Source organism: Lepidochelys kempii, chromosome 8, assembly GCF_965140265.1.
Source record: "Lepidochelys kempii isolate rLepKem1 chromosome 8, rLepKem1.hap2, whole genome shotgun sequence".
Taxonomy (NCBI): domain Eukaryota; kingdom Metazoa; phylum Chordata; order Testudines; family Cheloniidae; genus Lepidochelys; species Lepidochelys kempii.
The window spans coordinates 76,763,893-76,783,796 of record NC_133263.1 but is presented as its reverse complement, the minus strand read 5'-3'; the positions used below and the strand labels follow the sequence as shown (position 1 = coordinate 76,783,796).

The 19,904-nt window shown below is 41.6% G+C and overlaps 1 protein-coding gene across 1 annotated transcript in view; it reads right to left on the bottom strand.

The window, feature by feature from the left end:
* Nucleotides 1–19,904, bottom strand: part of KYAT3 (kynurenine aminotransferase 3) — a 56,477-nt gene that overhangs the window by 35,410 nt on the left and 1,163 nt on the right. The gene's annotated exons all lie outside the window — the stretch shown is intronic.

Here is a 19,904-nt window from a genome sequence, read left to right as displayed (position 1 = left end):
TTCTCTGTAAGCATTTCAGTCGCTGCTGCTCACTCCCCCCAGTACTTTCCTTCTAACCCAGGATCTTCAAGGCTTTAGTACCCATTGATCCTAGATTTGAGTCCTGGAAAAATAAACTGTTGCCAGCCTCTCTGGAGTCAGGCTGGGGTTATCCCCCAATCAATAGCTTCCCCACTGTTTCATCAAAGACCATTAGTATTCTCTCACTGAACCTCATCTTTTCCATTGTTTTGTTTCCTGTTTGTTTCCCCTTAGCCACCTCCTTTGGTTTAACTCTATGCAGTCAGGCAGCATAATATCAGCCAGGTGAATTGAGGTGTACATGATATTTATAAAAAAATACAGATATTTCCCTTATTCTCCACACGAACACATTTTAGAAAACTCCAAATATGATTTAAGTAGCTTTTCTGTGCACAATAATGTTGTGATTTTAACGTCCAATATCATAGAACCTTGCCAGGTTAGAAGAAACAGCATGAATCTTCCCTTTACAATGGTACATAGATGTTGCAAGATATCAGAGCTTAAATCCAATTCTTGTTTTACAGCATCCAGCACCATAGACAAGTGTTATTTGGATGGGGAATTACACATGAGAGGAATAGGAGAATCCATTTTCTGGTGATTTTTTTTTATTTTATTTTTTAATGGGAATGATGTGAAGCTACTAAGAGGCCTAGCATGTCAGTAGTAGTAATGGAAGAGATAGATTATCAGGCTGGAGTGCAGATGGTTTCATAGAGGTGTATGATAAACGTATTACATGGATATCACCAGTTCATATTTGGTGTGTATAAATATCTGTTAATACATATATAGCAAGAGAGAGGGAGTTAGTTGAAGAAAATCAGTGTGTCAGAAACTAACCAGAAGAAACCTGCCTACATATAGCTAGAATTATGCAGTGTAGTTGTAGCCATGTTGGTCCCAGGATATTAGAGAGACAAGATAGGTGAGGTAATAGCTTTTATTGGCCCAACTTCTCTCTCACTTACAGAAATTGGTCCAATAAAAGATATTACCTGACCCACCTTGTCTCTCTAATAGCTAGAAGTAGTCAGACAGCTAGAGACAGCATGCATGGAGCTAAGAGGAGGAAGATGTGAAAAAAGATTTGCAAAGAGATGAACATTTTATTTAGCTTTTTTCATTAACACTTAGGGTTTGTCTACACTTACCAGGGATCAACAAGCAGCGATCAATGCATCAAAGGTCGATTTAGCGGGTCTAGTGAAGACCCACTAAATCAACCACTGATCACTCTCCCGTTGACTCCTGTACTCCACTGGATCAAGAAGAGTAGGGGGAGTCGACGGGAGAGTGTCTCTCGTTGACATCACGTAGTGTGGACCCAGCGGTAAGTAGGTCTAAGCTATGTTGATTTGAGTTATGCTATTCATGAAACTCAAATTGCATAGCTTAAATCGAATTTTCCCTGTAGTGTAGACAAGGCCTTAGCAACAATACTTCATTCTAATCATCTAATGTTTCCAAAGCAGAGCTTCCACAGGACTGACTCTTCAAAGTAACCTCTCAAAATGTCCACCAGAGGGCAGCAGAGGATAAACTTTTACTTGCCACAATAATGTTTAACAACCGGAAAGACCTTAATTTTAGAAGGCTTTGAGCTAGATTCATGGTCTTGATGCAGCAACTTTGCACAGGTCTGCTAGCACAAAGAAGACATGCATCTGAAAAATCCAGGTAGTGATGGGTATATACTCCCATATCAGCTCCTCCCTCTCCACAAGCATGGGTGAAGTGGATACGGGTAGGATGCTAACGGTACAGCGACATTAAAGCGCTGCCATGGCAAAGGACCCTCCTTAAAGCACTGCTGTGGCAGTGCTTTAATGTCGTTGTCAATCTGCCCTCACCCGGGCTGTCGACGGGGGCAGAGTGGGAGCTACTGCTACTCCGGCAGTGGCCAGAGCCCTGGGCCCTTTAAATCACTGCTGGAGCCCCGTGCAGCGGGGCCCAGGCAGTGTGGATGGGCTGGCTGGGGGATGCTGATCCCCCAGCCCTGCTCCTTCTGCCTGAGGCCCCGCCCCTTCATAAGTGCTTTATGTTACTTTCACCCTGACCATGGTTAATTGATTAAGTCTGCTCTAGTGATTGGCAACTAGTTAACTGACCACACTGAAAATTCTAGGTTTCAGAGTAGCAGCCGTGTTAGTCTGTATTCGCAAAAAGAAAAGGAGGACTTGTGGCACCTTAGAGACTAACCAATTTATTAGAGCATAAGCTTTCGTGAGCTACAGCTCACTTCCTCAGTTACTAAAAATTCTAGTTACTCTCTGTACTACCTAACAGCTTACAAGCTCTTCCCAAATTTGACAAGCAATTTAATTAATTACATATTGTAACCTTGTGTGCTCTGTGCTGCAAAGACTCTTTTATGTTTCAGTCAGAAGATTCTGAAGAAGGCTCTTGCTTCCTGATTCTTTTAGAGTAAATTAATTAAGCAATTAAGCCTAAGGCTAAGTTTACACTACAGACCATACAGCAGCACAGGCCTCCTGTATAGCCACTCCCACCAACATAGCGCTGTTCACATCAGCGCTTTTGTCAGTGAAACTTATGTTGGTCAGAGATGTGTTTTTTCACACCCCTGACTGGCAAAAGTTTTGCTGACAGAAGTGCTACTGTCGACAAAGCCTTAGGCATGTTGTTGGCAAGCTTAAGAGTAAAAAGTTTCTGTTTCAAACACCAGTAACTGTAAAAGCTATTCCACAGCAGTGTAAGCAGGAACAATGACATTTGAACCTAATGATCTGATGGATTAAATAAAATTTTATAACCAGTACTTTCGAAAGTATTAGTAAAATTAAAAAACAAATCAAAACCCCAAGACCCACCTATAACAAGTACACCTTTAGGTTTCAGGTTTCTGGGTGGTAGCCCTGTTAGTCTGTATCAGCAAAAACTACGAGGAGTCCTTGTGGCACCATAGGCTAAAACCCATGCATCTGATGAAGTGGGTTTTAGCCCACAAAAGCTTATGCCCAAATAAATGTGTTCGTCTCTAAGGTGCCACAAGGAGTCCTCATTGTTTTACCTTTAGGTGTGTGGCTAGATATTTGCATTTGTGCATTTCTTTGTCATATTTACAAAAGAGAAGATATTGTTTATATTTAGAATACTTAATGAACTCCATATCCACACAAAGGGTAATTATGTAGCATAATTTTAAAGAGCAGGAAATATCTAAGATTGACTTAGAATTTAGGAGTTTCTTGTTTGTTTCTTTTTAACAAAACTTGGATTTGAATTTATAATAAAAAATTATGGCAGGAAATTTATTTCTATGTCTTCAACTGTTGTAACGAGAAGAAAGAAATAAAGTCTTTAAATCTGATTTTCTTTGACTATAATACAGCTAAATCTTATTTGTAAAAGAGGAGTTGTGGTCAAGAGTCGCTACAGTTTATAATAGATTATTGTCAGCCAGTTCGATAAGACTGGAAAAAAATTCTTTGCAGAATGGATGCAGTTCAGATCATACTCTTAACTGTAATGGAAAGAACAGCTGTCTTGTTTGCTGGCGTTATCTACAGTAGTTGTGTGCAGACAAGAGCCTACAGTACCTAAATCTTGGTCGAATGAACATATTGAGGCAAAGCACAGAATGTGGGATATAGCTTCCTCTTGGGATATAGCTAGTGCTTCCTAAAGCAGCACTGTATGCCATGAATTATACAGTGCATACATATAAAACCTTAAGGAAGAATGGATTTGAAAAACCACATAAATAAACATATACCATGTAAATAAATTCCTTGTATGCCAAATGGATTATAATTAACTGAATTATATATTTAGAGATAAGTTATTATTTGTCTCTGTGTGTGGCAGCATTAGTATGAATGAGAAGGCTTTTTAGTCTGCCTGCCAATGATAGATCCAAAAAAATTGATTTATACTATATACAATTGTGACAGATTGTAGCGGCACTACCAGTTTCCCTGAGAACAAGTATTTAGCCTCAGCTCAGTTTCCCCCTCCTCTAAAAGAGATCCTGTGAGGAAGGCCTATAAATTGGATGCTTAGAAAAGGGGTGGAGGGTGGGGAGGATGACTGTGAAAACTTAACTTAAAGTTACATTAAAGTTAAGTACATGAATAAGTTTATACAGGATAGGGACCTATGTAGCTTTCAAACAGCACTTTTCCTCTTATAAACGCCAAGCTTGAGAATTTTTGTATTTAACCCAGACTGTAGAATTTCCTCCTAACTATAGATTTCTGAGGAGGACAAGCAGTATTCATTCTAGGACCATTAACGTGTTTAAAGGGCAATAGTTCACAAGCCCTCAGAGCTAGATACAGGTACTATATACCACTGGAGAGCTAGGAATCGCCCCCTTTCCAATCATGTTAAATCTTTTGTATTTAGCTCTGGTAGACTATGATATTGAACTATAAATCATGACAGAATGTGTTTAGAAAAGCTATTTTAGATTATAATTAGAGGTTTAAAATGTATCTTGGACTCATGATATGAAGCACAGGGTTTTCAAGCAGAGGCACAGATATCTGAAAAATAGCATCAATAAAAATTGAGAACTGTCCCATTCCTAAAAGAGTTTGCTCTAAGAAATTATTGTGTGGCACTAAACAAAACACAAAATGATGTAGAAAAAAGACTGGGGCCCCAACCCCACAAAGACTTACACACATGCTTAGCTTTCCGCTTCAGTGGGACTACTCACAGTGCATATAGTTAAGCATGTATGTAAGTCTTTGCAGGGTAAGCATCTGTGTTAGCATTCATTTGAGATGATTCACTTTATCTTTTGTAACTTAGCATCCTAAATACATGCCACTAAACTCTTTACACCAAACTATGCACACTTATATTTGTCTCCTGTGTATGTTACACATGATTTTCACATTCAAAACATATGATCCTTTTGCCTGATGGAGTGTAGAATAACATTTAATTAGGAAATAGCAGTTTGTACCAAAAAACGATAGCTAGCAGTGTTCAAAAAGATATCACAGCCAGTTAGTTTGAACCAAGTGTCAGGATTAGCTTTGCTTCATTATCCTCTTCGCATCTGAGAATTCTCAGTTCCTAATGACAACATATGTTTTTATATAATATATATAAATCACCCACTTGCCTGTGATATTTGCTGAGTAAAGCACGGAGTGGATGACTTAACTCTGCATGTTTTGGTCTTGTCAGCCTGAGGTTTTTTTACTTAATATTCATGCTGTTTTTACCATCTCCTCCTATCATTTTTTAAAATCTCTTTAACTTCTTCATCAAATTATTCACAGATTTACATCTTATAGAAGTTCATGCGACAAGTTGTTTTTTTTCCCTACTGAGCCAAACCATAAATAATTGCAATTGGCAGATCCAGTGAACTATTTATTGACAAATTTCGACATGGGGGTAAATCTGGTTCTGTTCAATATCTTCATCAATGATTTAGATAATGGCACAGAGAGTACACTTATTAAGTTTGTGGATGACACCAAGCTGGGAGGGGTTGAAAGTGCTTTGGAGGATAAGACTAAAATTCAAAATCATCTGGACAAACTGGAGAAATGATCTGAAGTAAATAGGATAAAATTCAATAAGGACAAATGCAAAGTACTCCACTTAGGAAGGAACAATCAGTTGCACATATACAGAATGAGAATGATTGCCTTGGAAGGAGTACTATGGAAAGGGATCTGGGAGGATCATAGTGAATTACAAGCTAACTGTGTGTGCAAAAAAAGCGAACATCATTCCAGGATGTGTTAGCAGGAGTGTTGTGAGCAAGACACAAGAAGTAATTCTTCCATTCTACGCTGCGCTGATTAGGCCTCAACTGAAGTATTGCGTCCAGTTCTGGATGCCACATTTCAGGGAAGATGTGGACAAATTGGAGAAAGTCCAGAGCAGGGCAACAAAAATTATTAAAGGTCTAGAAAACATAGCCTACAAGGAAGGATTGAAAAAAATGGATTTGGTTAGTCTGGAGAAGAGAAAACTAAGAGGGGACATGATAACAGTTTTCAAGTACATAAAAGATTGTTACAAGCAGGAGGAAGAAAAATTGTTCTCCTTAACCTCTGAGGATAGGACAAGAAGCAATGGGCTTAACTTGCAGCAAGGGCGGTTTAGGATGGACATTAGGAAAAAATTCCTGTCAGGGTAGTTACGCACTGGAATAACTTGCCGAGGGAGGTTGTTGAATCTCTATCACTGGAGATTTTTAAGAGCAGGTTAGACAAATACCTGTCAGGGATGGTCTAGATCAGTGGTTCTCAAAGCCGGTCCGCCGCTTGTTCAGGGAAAGCCCCTGGCGCGCCAGACCAGTTTGTTTACCTGCTGCATCCGCAGGTTAAGAACCAGGAACTGAAACTAACCAAACAAAATTGAGGGTAAGAAAGCTATTTTCCATGTCCAAGTTGAGTTAAACGCAAAAAGCAAGAAAGGGTAAGGAAAAGAAAGAGATGGGCTCAAATGAAAAGCCTGGATCTCAATAAGAATGCATTAAAGTATATTTTCCTTTCTTGTACACGAGAAAATTGTTCCAAATATCTGCAGATAAAGTGTTAGGATTTAAACTGCAATTTTGTAGAGTCATAGTTGTAATGATCAAGCTCTTCTAAAGTGTCATGTGCAGCCTTCTGGACCTGCAGGGCTGCCATAGTCAACAAATATTTGTTTTGTGTTGAAAGTTACTAAGAGAAGGAAAATTCCCCTTTCTGAGCCTGGCGTGGTTAGAGGCTGCATTAGAAGTTGTCTTGGTAAATCTGACAAAGACACCAGTGTTAGCAAATGACAACAATGTGCTGGGATCTCCAGATGAAAAGCCTATTGAAGTGTTTTGGAGTAGTGGAGAGTAATCCTCATCCTTCACCAGCATTTACAGAGCAGTTGATGACTGTGGAAAACATCATGTTTAGAAAAATCACTGCCTATGCTACAGTATACCATACTTGTTTGTATTTCCTTTTCCTCTCATTACTCAGAACACTTCTTTGATCCTGGCTTTTGAATTGCTGCTCTATTTCAAACCTTCTCTTTCTCAGTACACTCCTTCAAAATGTCTTTATTTCTTATCTTTCTCACTGTCTTTCCACACAAGATCCTTAATTGTTGTCAATGTGGGTTTTCCTCTGGCCACAGCACAGAAACTACTCTCCTCTATGTAGATAACTTCTTTCTTTCTTCTTTCATCCACCTTAACCTCAATGCAGCTTTCAGAGCTGTCAACTACTCTGCCTCTTAATAATAGGTACCACTTTTACTCAGTCTTTTGACAACTTCAGTGTCTTCTTTCTATTCCACTTCTTTATCTGTCTTGACTAATTTCAGAGTAGCAGCCACGTTAGTCTGTATTCGCAAAAAGAAAAGGAGTACTTGTGGCACCTTAGAGACTAACAAATTTATTTGAGCATAAGCTTTCGTGAGCGACAGCATCCGATGAAGTGAGCTGTAGCTCACAAAAGCTTATGCTCAAATAAATTTGTTACTCCTTTTCTTTTTGTCTTGACTAAGTAAGCTTCATGATCCTGAGGTAACTGTCTCAAAGATTATCATGATATTAATGGGAAAGAAGAGTGTCCTTTTATGGTTCATTCATCTCTCTCCTTCCCAAATTCAGACTGTAACCATGGCATCAGCACTGCTGAATTTCCTTTCAATTTTCTTTCCTTTCAATTGCCATCACCTCCCTAAAATATGGCTTATGTATACCACTGCCTCAGGTCTAAGTCTGCTGAAATCCTCATCCAGGCCTTCATCTCTTCCTGCCTTGCCTAGTCCAGCTTCTTTTTTTTTTATACCCTCAAGTATCAGTTCTCTAAACTCCATCAAGCTCTAAAGTGGATATCTGCAGATTTGCAGGGCTCTACACACAATCACACCACACTTGGCAAAAAAGCCAAGTTGTTGCAGCATCTGCACCTCTCTTCATCTGTCTTCTCCCTTGCTTATACATCTTTAATTTCTCTTTTCCTCTGTTATTTATCTATTTTAACTTTATAACTGTTATTTAACTCAAAGTGTTTTGCTGTGAAATAGTTTATATCAAAGATGATATACAGATAACATTGTATTGTATTATTATTAGAGAGAGGGCCAGACCCAAACACTGCACTTTGGGCCAAGCTCTATTGTATTGACAGGCTTTGTGTATTATTTTGAAAATATATCAGTACCTGCTGCTTCTCCTATCACTCTCCTCCCCACTCCCCCCGCCCACCCTACACACACATCTTTGAAGTAGAAATCCTCTTTCTGACATAATACTCAGTTGGGAGGATTCAAGTAATTATTTTTAAACCACTAAAGTGTAAAGAATATTTCTAAAAAGCCCCCTCCAAGATGCTGCATGGGAGTCACATTATTTGGAGGACAGTACACTTTAGGCGAGGGGTTGGCAACCTTTCAGAAGTGGTGTGCCGAGTCTTCATTTATTCACTCTAATTTAAGGTTTTGAGTGCCAGTAATAAATTTTAACATTTTTAGAAGGTTTCTTTCTAGAAGTCTATAATATATAACTAAACTATTGTTGTATGTAAAGTAAATAAGGTTTTTTAAATGTTTAAGAAGCTTCATTTAAAATTAAATTAAAATGCAGAGCCCCCCCGACCGGTGGCCAGGACCCGGGCAGTGTGAGTGCCACTGAAAATCAGCTCACGTGCCGCCTTTGGCACACGTGCCATAGGTTGCCTACCCCTGCTTTAGGCCCTAAGAAAAGCTCCTGGTATCCTTTTACCAAGACAGCAAAGCAAAGGTAACAAAGGAACAATTAAGCCAAAATTAAAGTTACTTCCATGTTTTTGATAGAGCTGGCACTTTTTACTGTTGAACCAGAGTGAGACTAATGCTTACTGAAGTGTGTAAACATAGATGGTTTGAAACCCAGCCACAGCCTTGATTCAGCAAAGCATTTAAGCATATGCTTACATGTATCCTATTCAACAAAGTGCTTAATTACGTGCTTAAGTCCCATTAACTTAAATGGGATTTAAGCATATACTTCACTGAAATGGGGCCCAAATCAGTATATTCCTCCACCTAAAGGGCAGTTTGAGTCATGGTACAATCCTAAGATCCTACTCATCTTGTAGATTAACCCCCCGACACACACACACACACACACACATTCTCTCTCTCTCACTCTTTCTCTGTTATTAGTATGTAATTGCAACCTCTGACAAAGAGCTTTGATGGCCACAACACACTATTCTAACAAGAGTGTGATTTGAATACAGGAAGATGCATCTGGATGTGACGGTTTCTGTCAAAATGTCATTTAAAATGACAGATACTCTGGTTATTACCAGCAGGCTGGAACAGATGGCCAGGCAGGAAATATAGGACCCAGTTATTGAATATACTGTACCATTGTTTTTGGCTACTTTATGAGTCACAAACTGCATAAACAGTGCTTAATCTCTTTGAAGGGAATGTAACCTTTTGCCATGGTGCCCAATATATGCATCCTACAAAGGAAATCCAAAGCTTATCAGGGTTGGATGCAATATAGCTGTAATCATAACGGTCCCGGGATATTAGAGAAACAAGATGGGTGAGGTAATATCTTTATTTGGACCAACTTCTGTTCATGAGCGAAACAAGGCTGGGACAAGCGTGAAGTTGGTCCATTAAAAGATATTATCTCACCCACCTTGCCAGGGTTGGAGGCAGTTTTAAACACTGACTTAACTTTATCTGTTATATGGTTCCACTTGTCACTAAAGAGGAATTAAAAATTGATATAGACTATATCTATAAAAAGCACCGTCAAACTACAGATGCATAGAGGTGTCCTTACCAAGTACCATGTATGTTATAGAGTCATTTATATTTTTCAGGGCCTCTGCCCTTTAAAAGGGCAGAAAATGATGCTGTCTTGCTGCTACTGCTATCTTGTTTGCATTCACTTCGTCACAAACAGTCATCGAATATGGGAAACAACACAGAGTGGAGAAGGAAAAGGAAAATACACACCTCTCAAAAGCCCTGCATTAAGCAGGATGTTCCAAATTTGGGCTGTCTTTCTGTTCATACCTCACAGTTCACTTCCAAAGTGAATTAAGATAAACTGAATTAAGGCCACTTTAATTCTGAATAACAGTCCACACAGGGATTTAATGTGGTTTAATTAATCCACTTCAAATTCAGACCTTTAGGTCTTATCTATTCTTGAAATGCTACTGCCGCACAGCTCCACTGCTGCAGTTGCACTGCTGTAGTGCTTCAGTGTAGATACTACTAGTGCTGATGGGAGGGGTCTCCACCTCCCTGAGAGATGGTCAGTAGGTCAACGAAAGAATTCTTCCATTGACGTAGGGGCATGTCTACACTACAAACTTAAGTTGACCTATGTTAGGTCGACTTACAACCATCACAGTAATTGTGGTGCTCGTCCTCACCAGGAGTGCTTTACCCGACTTAAGAGGCTCTCAGCTTCACACACGGCTCCCCACTGGGAGCTGGCTCCCCACACACACACACACACACCCGCAATATCCCGTTCCCCTGGGCTCTCAGCTCCCCGCCAGAGCCGTGAAATTGACAAGAATGACAGCCAATGGCTGATGTAAATAACTTGCAGTGTCTACACGGACACTGCATCACCCTAAATACACCGACATAAGCCCTATGCCTCTCGTGGAGGTGGAGTTATTATGTTGGTGTCGTAAGGCACTTACATCGTCAGGAGCAAGGCTGTAGTGTGTACACTGACATAATTAGGTCGACGTAAGCTGCCTTACGTCAATCTAACTCTGTAGTGTAGACCAAGCCTAGTACTGTATACACTGGGGGGGGTTAGGGCAGCTTAACTGCGCCAATCAGGGGGGTGGATTTTTCACACCCCTGAGCTACGTAGTTAGGGTGGCTTAACTTTTACTGTAAACCAGGCCTTAGTTCAAATTAATTTTCTTGGATATCCTTCTGTAGACAAGCCTTACATTTCTCATTGCATTGCAACTAACAAAGCAGCAGCTGATCATCCTGGCCCCATGTGCCCAATATTGGCTGCTTCCATATTACCAGGGCTGCTCTGGTCTCTTCTTTTCCACATGACTGGAATTAAGGCACAGGATTAATATGCCTCGGCTTTGGAGTCTCAGAATTTCAAACTGTGCAAGTTAGCCAATTCAATGGTGACAATCTGGACTATTTGATTTTAGTCTGTAATATTCAAGGCTCTGGGATTGTCATCATGCAAGCAGAGACTACATTGATCTTCCCAACCAACAGATGCTGGATAAAACTTTTCTGCTTGCCACAATCCTTAGATGAACTAATTAAGAATCCTTATGCAAGCTTGATGTTGTTCTAAAAGCTATTGGCAGAATTTCTTGTTTGCGTATATAGTGCCACAAGAGTTTGGCAGGTCCATCCACATGTGGATTCAGTTGTAAGCTGCTATATATCCAACAGAGGTCAGTGTTGCTCTAAAATATCCTTTCAAGATAGGTTTAAATCAGAATCTATGTAATATGCAATTTCAGGAATTACAAAAGGAGACACAGAAACTTTAGTAAGTGCAAGAAGCAATTGAATAGTATCAGACTTCCTGAATATACCAACTGGGAAAGCCCAAAGAATTGTAATTAAAGTATTTGTGAACCTATAGTGTTGAGGTGCCACATTTCAAGATGCTTCAGATCAGAGCCAGTGGCCCTAGTAGAAACATCAATGGTATTTTATAGATTACAGTTGTCAGAAGGGCTCCATGGGCCTCTCAGGATGATCAGATGATTTTATATTGCTTCAGCCAGACCATGCAGCTGTTGTCTTCTGTGTCAGAAAATGGGATGGGGAGAAGCAGAAACCAGGCCAGAAAAAACATGGCTACCAATAGCTTTGTCAGAGATGCATGTGGTGATCATAAGAAGAAGTTATCTAGCAGGCAAATTCTTCATTCAAGAGGATTGGCTCAGGGCTTGTCTATGGTGTGGGGGGAGTGCACATAAGGTAACACACAGTATGCAAGCCACACCAATAGCATGCAAATGAAACACCTGTTCCATCTTTTAATTTGCATCCTGTATATACAAAGTGGTGGCTTTACTGCCTGCCAAGCGTGTGGCGTTGTCAGACAGTATCTCAGCCTGCATCCTAGGATTTATTTTTTTTCCTTGTGAATTGTAGGATGCAAAGCAAAAGCCAGGCGGGTTCAAAAATTTTTTAAAAATCCCACTTTCTTTGCCCACGCTGCCTTTCTGGGTGGGCTAGCGCCCTTTTTTGAATTGCTGTTGTTGGCCATCATGGACCCAACAGTGCTCCACGCCACTTATGCTGGCAACTGCTAATAGGCAAAGGCTACTTGGGCTGTATTTCAGCACTCAAACTTTCAGCTTTGGTCTTCACCCATTGCACCACTCAGCAGATGATATGGCAACAAGCTCCTCCAGCATCAGGAGTATTAAATCAACATATTGTGTTTTGCACCATATTTGTCAGTAAAGGAAAAAGCCTTGATGATGGGTGGGAGGCTGAGGTGCAGAGACTTGCTCAGTAGTTTGAGCAGCTAGCAAGGCAATCCGTAGAAAATAGAAACAGATGGGTCAATGTTTTCAGGGATGCCTATTGTTCTTATTTTGTCACAGACAAGTATATGCTTTGCCTCTGCTTATTCTTGTTCACGGGACTTCTGGAGTATGGCTTGAAGTTAGCAGGAATGTTGGAAGGCTCAAAACAACTGGGCTCCCAGCTGCCACTGTTCTCTATGCCCAGAGGTTGGCTCTGTGAAGAGAATGGCCTCAGAGTATTGGGGGGCGGCGGGGGAAGAGTGTACAGCAGGAGTATTATCCAGGAATTAAAGAACATATTTGGTTCCCAGTTTACAGGACTGAAGTGCCTGCCCCCCTAATAGCAACATGCATTGAAACAGCATCTTGGCTTAGTATTGCATCCATGAGTTGCCTTTGCACCTCCCTGCCTTTTTTCATACTTTATTTGGCCATTGTGATGCTTTCCCTGGCATCTGCAACTCTGTCCTTGGCCACTGCCACAGTCTCTGGGGAGATCTCCCTATCTTATTCCTTCTTTGTCCTCAAATACTGCCTCCCTCTCTCCACTATTTTAGTTTTTCTTTGGGACTCTGCAGTGAGGTCTGAAAACATTTAATCCTGAGTTTTCCATTTTCACGCCCTGAGATTGGCCAGCCACTTAGTTGTTGATAGAAGCACTGTCTTTGAGGTGTAGCCATTGCAGGTGCCGTGGCTGTGGGAATATGAAAAATACACATTTGCTTATTTTGCACATATATACACACATCTGTGAGATTCTTCCCAGTCTTGGTGGAACCTCAAAGCTGGTAAGTGGTCTGTGTTTCAGGAGGTACTGGGTGCACTGTGATTTTTGTCTGTTGTGCTTTGGAGACTGGGGTGGTAGTGGTGGGAATTATGTTCCTGATCTGGCTCTGCAGTTTTGTTGTGCCTTGGTAGTGCTTATACGGTGTCAGAAGAGTTAATGAGGGGCATCTGGGGGTGAGATGGATAGTAATCCACTCTACATCCCTTTTTAGACTGTCCTGACTTTCAGTGACATTATACTGAGGTGGGAGACAAGGAGGCAGAGAATGGCTTTATTCAAAAAGGTAAAGGGCAGACCAGCGAGATACACTGTGAAGTAATTCACAAAGATGTTCCCCCCCAGAAGCACTGCAGGAGTGGACGGGAGTTGTAAGCTATACTGGAAGAAATGACCATACTGCTATCCCCCATCATGTCCAGACAAAAATTAGCAATTTCTTAGTCTAAAGTAAATCCATGTATTCATGTCTGAATATCGGTAAAATCATAACAGAATTTCAGAAGCCTTCACAATCCATCACTAACGTTGAGCACTCAGAAGCTGACCTTTCTCAAGGTTATTGTTATCTCTACAGCTAATGTGACCAGTGTACATAAGTTTGCATCTGTTGATTCTGACATAGGAGTCTGCTTCTCTCCAATACTATTTCTAAAATAGGCATTTGTCTTTTTTATTCATCAGGAGGTATGCAAGAGTCTTTACCAGCACCACATCTCAAAAGCTTCAATTTTCTTCTTTTCACCAGCATTAACTTCCCAGGATTCATACCCAGAAATCACTACAGAAAAATTAGGCTGTTCACCAATCACACCTTCATACATTTCAAGATGCCATAGTTTTCCCACACTTTCTTAAGAGAGGCCACTGCTGAGCATGCCATCCCTAGTCATCTTCTGATTTCTTTGGAATAACCTCCTTGGTTGGATACACTGTATATGAGCCCAGATAATTAAATTATTTTCTGCCTCTATATCTTGTCCATTGACCGTAATGTCCACTTGCATCCTGTTTTTGTTTTGCATCAATGTACATGCATTTTGTTTTCACTGCATTCAGTAATAGTCCATTGTAGGAGGTTGGGGTCGTCCCTCCCTGACCATCTGGGAGAGAGGCCCCATCCCCTCGCTATGCTGCCTCTGTAGTGGTCAAATTCAGGGGGAATTAGCTCTGGCAGCTCAAGCCCTTCAGCAGGGCAGAGAACGAAACAGGTAGGTAGACCTAACCCACAGTTGGGGCAGAGCAGCAAAAGAGTCTCAGAGCCCCAGGCCCTCAGGCAGGGCGGGGCCCCAACTGGTTAGGAAGCTCTGGCCTGCAATCAGGGCACAGCAGCAAAAAGAGTCTAGGGGCCCGGGCCCTGGCCCTCAGGCAGGACAGGGCACCAAACAGTTAGGGCTTTGGTGCTGTAATGGCTCAAGGTCCAGCAAGTGGGAGATGTTCTTCTCCTCCAGCAGCTCTGGCTCAACTGAGCTTAAGGGCCCGCCCTTTATAATTCCAGTTCCTGTCCCACCCTTCTGTTTCCACCCATCAGGGGGTGGGTGAGGGAGGCCACGCCCCCTCGCTACATCCATATTCCTCACTGTTTTAGAGCCTCCCACATTCATTGCATTGCAACAGTGGTTGTAAAAAAGAGCATCATGTCATCAGACTTAGATTTTCCTTTTTCTCCCCTGCAGACATGGAGAAAGTGTAGAGAAAAATAGATAGGTTCTGCAATAATTGTCAGTTCTTTTCCTGTAATAATGCGTGTTATAGGCATTTATACCTGAGCAGGGAGCAATAGTTTTTGTATCTTTATGATCATACAATGTCCATATGTGTATGTGAAGGGGCGAGTTAGTCTGCTGCAGGGCTTCCCAGAGGGCTACAGAGAGATCATCACCTGGGGAAGGGCAGGTGCTTGCTCCGGAGAGGTAGGGAGAGCTCCTGATGGGCTGCCAGGATTTACAGGCTCGAGGCCCTGGGAAGAGGGCAAAGGAGCTGAAGCCAGAGACAGGAGCAGAAGGAACTGAGGCTGTGGGAAAGTGGTTGAAGGAATAGAGACAGTGAGCTGGAAGGAGAGGCAGCAGGATGCTGCTGTTTACAGCGTTCCTGGGCCAGGGCTCAAAGTAGTTGGTGGGCCTGGGCGGGCCCCTCCCTCCCCACTAGCTGCTGAAAGAGCAACCCAGCTGTGGACTGCCAAGCTGCAGCGAGGAGTATCTGGACTCTTGTTGGAGCAGTCCTGGAAGTGGGGAAAACCGGATGGTGACACGGCCAGAGGCCTGTGCCACAAAGCAGATGCCGAGGGACAGGATAGGGGCTGCGGCTGCATCATGTACTGGCTGCCATTTAGAGATGGTGAATGGTGGTTGAGAAGGGGTTTCACTGGGCAGGAGAGATGAGGAGAGGGGAAAGGAAAATAGGTAGATGGGCATGTGTCCTTTGTTGTGTGGGCCTGAAAATGGTTGATGGTCAGGTTTTTAGCATGTGACAGAGGCCAGTTGCCTGGGCAGGGGAGCTGCCACCTTGGAAATGTGTATTGGGGACAGAACAGACAGTGTGGGCCGTAGGAGGGAGGGAGGTGGGGGCTGGAGACTCAGGATCTTATGCCTAAAATGGCTGCATCATCTGGAACAGAAGCTAGCATGGCAGGTACCGCGTTGTCTTTCAACCTGGCTGGCATCTGGGTCCTGAGTCCCAAAGAGAACCCAGTTCTCATGGGACAGCTCCTTATTGGCCTTTTCATCATCCAGTCATTCTTGCTGGTTGTCCTTGGGGCAAGAGGGAGGAGTGGACAGCAGCAACCACAACCTTTCTGGGTTGGATGGTGTGTAGTTGTGCAAAATCCTGTCCAGTTCCTCACAAAATGAACAGGTCACATGTCTACTGCTGGATTTTTTTTTTCCTTTCATCCCCAGTTTAAATGTAGGTCCTCCTGATTTCTTGCTCTTTAACCAGCACTAGTCGGCATCCCAAACATGGACCTCTGCTTTGCAATGTCTACAAACAGATCTTTATTCCTGTGGCTTCCACGTGAACTTTCTACACTGATACTTCACTCCAGATGGTGATGAGATCCAAGGTCTCTGCACAGGTCTAAATGGTGAAGCCCGTTGTGAGCCTTCTGGACTAGTACTTCCTCAATGCTAAAACACTCCAATCCAGAAGGAAATGGGTAAAATCTGGCCCTGCACCAGCTTTTAAACAGGGAAGGTGACATTGTGGTAGGGGAGGGCACAAAGGTAAACAGATGGGTCAGTAATCCAGTTTAAACTCACCACATAGACTAGCCCTCAAATTGCAGATAGTTGCTGCCAAAGGAATGGTCAGCCAAGATATTATTGTTCCTGCAACTCTGCACAGTTAATAAGGGTATGGGGAGCCACATATTGATCTCTCTGGCACTGTGGAGAAAGCTCAGTTAGCAACAGTTTGCAATAGGTTCAGAGAACCAGAAACCTGAGCAGTGGATGGCTTTTCTCTAAAACAGAGGTTCTCAAACTGTGGTCTGCGAGCTCCATTCAGGTGGTTTGCGGATAGTTCCCTCTAAGGTGCGCGCCTGGGCAGCCGCACACAAGAGAATGAAGGGCCACCCACCTAATTAGTGAAGCCGCACAGGCATGGCTCCACTAATTAGGTACCTGGACTCTGGAGAAGACACACATGTAAGGTGAGGTGGTGGCCTTGGGGGGAAGAGGGAGTAGGTGGGAGAGGGCAATGGGGTGAGAAGAAGGGGTGGGGGGAATTTGGGACACGCAGGACTGCGGCGGCCAGAGAAAAAGGCGACTTTCCCCAGCTCCAGGGCTGTGGCTGCCAGGGAGAGACAGCCCTCCTTACCAGCCTCAGTTCTGTGGCTGCTGTGGTGAGGCAGATACCCCCCTCCTTCCCAGCCCCAGCTCGGGGGCTGCTGCAGCAGGAGAGAGAGGGAGAGACCCCCTGCTCCTTCCCCACCGCAGGGGGGGAGAGAGGGCGCATCCATCGCATTAGAAAGGTAAGACTACTGATATTAAAATATGAGTTGTGTGCTTTTATTTGTAGAACAAAAACAGCTTATTATTATTAAAAAAAAATTATATAGCACTTTTATCCAAAGTGCTTTACAACAGTTAGCTAATGGTACAAACAACATTTGGAAAGATCGTGAAGTGGTCCGCCAAGACCCTCAGCAATTTTCAAGTGGTCAACGAAAAAAAAAGTGTGAGAATCACTGCTCTAACGCATATTGGGACACTTATGTATGTCATAGCTCCTGTCTTTTTTTATGTCCCCAGTGTTCTCAAAAATGTGAAACTGAAGGGATCAGGGTAGATGTTTGTCTCACATTGGTCATACAGAGTATAGTATTTGAAATTTATATTGCTTACCAGAATTTGGGCAGATTTGTAACTACTTTCATAGTGTCCAAACACCAATCTAGAAAAGCTTTGTCTGATGGCATGGCTTATGAGAAAGTGAACTCTGAAACACTTTGGATTGACATATGGTAGCCAGCTATCTCCAACGCATAGTATATAGTGTGGAGAACTTTTATCGAGGCAGTGCTGCACCAGGAAGGTTGGGAGAAATTCATTTCTCATATAACACCATTGCAACATGAAGTTATATGAACACAATGAATATGGCCTGTTAAATGTAAAACTACAGGTGCACAAATGAAGACATGTTGATTCTTTCAGTGGGTGGCTAACAAATTATTCCCTCTGGACACCTTTAATCTTCATCTGTTTGACTTTTCCAGGGTGTAATTGATGCGCTGAGTGGTCCCCCTATGCTATTCCTTCTGTTAAGTCAGTAACAGAATAGATAACTGCTAAACCTAGCAGATTGACCTCTATCAGTTGTTAATGTGGCTGTTATGCAACTTCTGAGGTATCAGATTCAGTTTTATGACTTAATCTGATAAATTTCCTTTAATTTTTAGCACAACAGAATGTTTGTCAGAACTATTCCTAGTTTTGTAATTTAATAGGATATTAACTCATCTTCTTTTGGCTCTAATCCTGTTGCTGCCAATGAGACAATGTGGCAGATCCTGGATATAGTTCAAGCTTTAAAATTTAGCAGAATTAAAAAAATTATAGGATAAGAAGATATTTTATTTATTTTGTTTACAGCAGGGAAAATAGTTCTGTTTCATCTGAATGGATTAAATCATATATCAGGAAAGTACAGACACAGCAGAGGTTTTATCTTTCTGATGGAAATCAAGGTGCAATCAGCAAAGGAGATAGCAATGTCATGAGCCAAAAGGCAATTGCTTTTTAAAGAAGAAATTTGCCAGCCTGCTATCTAGTGCTTACTAGGCATTAAGAGGAGTTCTGAATTCAGTAACTGCAGACAATTCCATTCAGTCTTCTTTGTTGACCTGGCAATAATCACTTAAATGAATTCAGAGTAATGATAATCAAAGTCCATCCCCTACAGGTTAAAGGGATACTGTGGATTTAAAACAACAGTAACTTTGTAAACTAAGTTACTAATAACATTTTAGATTATTAAAAATAATATTTTTTAAAAAAATTTACATTTAATTGCTTATGTTTGTTTACATTTTGTATTTCTCTCAGCTTGGACAATGAAGTCAGTTTCACTTTTGTTTTGAGTCTGTTTTATTTTCAGGCTCTAAGTGCTGTAATGTTTGGGTTGCAAGGGAGTGTGTATTTTTATAAATAACTCTTTTAGTTGGAACTAAAAACAAAATTCTCTTTTTAGGATTTGCATGTGCTCATTTTCACAAAATCTAGAGTTTGTGCCATTTCATTTATGCCGTTCTCTCGAGCTCTGAACAGAAAAGGAAAGTTTGGTGCCTTTCTGGAAAAAAAGTATTTCTGAAAGTAGATCCACTTTCCTGGAAGCCAACCTGATCGTTGGATAAATGGCTTTTTATAGTGGAATGGGTATAAAGAGTAATTCTGTATTGTAAATTGGGTTTCAAATGAATCTCTGTTAGAAAGCTGCTAAGAATGAAAGCTGGGCATAAAAATTCTGCCAATAGATTGAGCTGTCTGTCTGAGTCACTAGAAGGGGGCCGGAGCATTCTTGTCCCAGATTATAAGAGCCAGATGCAGAAATCTAAGTAGGAATGAAAAAAATAATTTCAGTCTTTAATGGACAGAGGCAGAAGGGAGGTTGCTCTTTGCATCATGTTTGAAAGGAAAGTTTATACTGCCAGCTATAGAAAGAGGAAGTGAAGAGGGAAATTCAAATAAATGTGTATATATAAAGAATTGTTCATATTAGTGAACCTTTTAATTTTATTCTAGGGTTCCCATTGGAATTTGAATTGGCATGGAAGAGCTATCCACACAGACAGAGAGATCATATTACTGTGACTCAGAAAGCATTTGTTTCTGCATGGACACAAAGGAAAATCCTTGCTGCAGTAGCCCATAGGATTGCTACCACCAGCTTTGATTTTGATGGGTCACTTATGCTTGCAGGAAATGTAAAGATGTCAAATGTACTTTGAGTACAACTCCATTGTAACTCTCCAGAATGGCAATATTGTTATTATTTCTAATGCACAAATGTGCCAGGTGCTTCATAAGAAATACATATGAATAAATCAATGCATCATACTACATCATCACATCTTTGTGATGTAAAGATATTTTGCCCACAGAACACAGCAAGAAAGA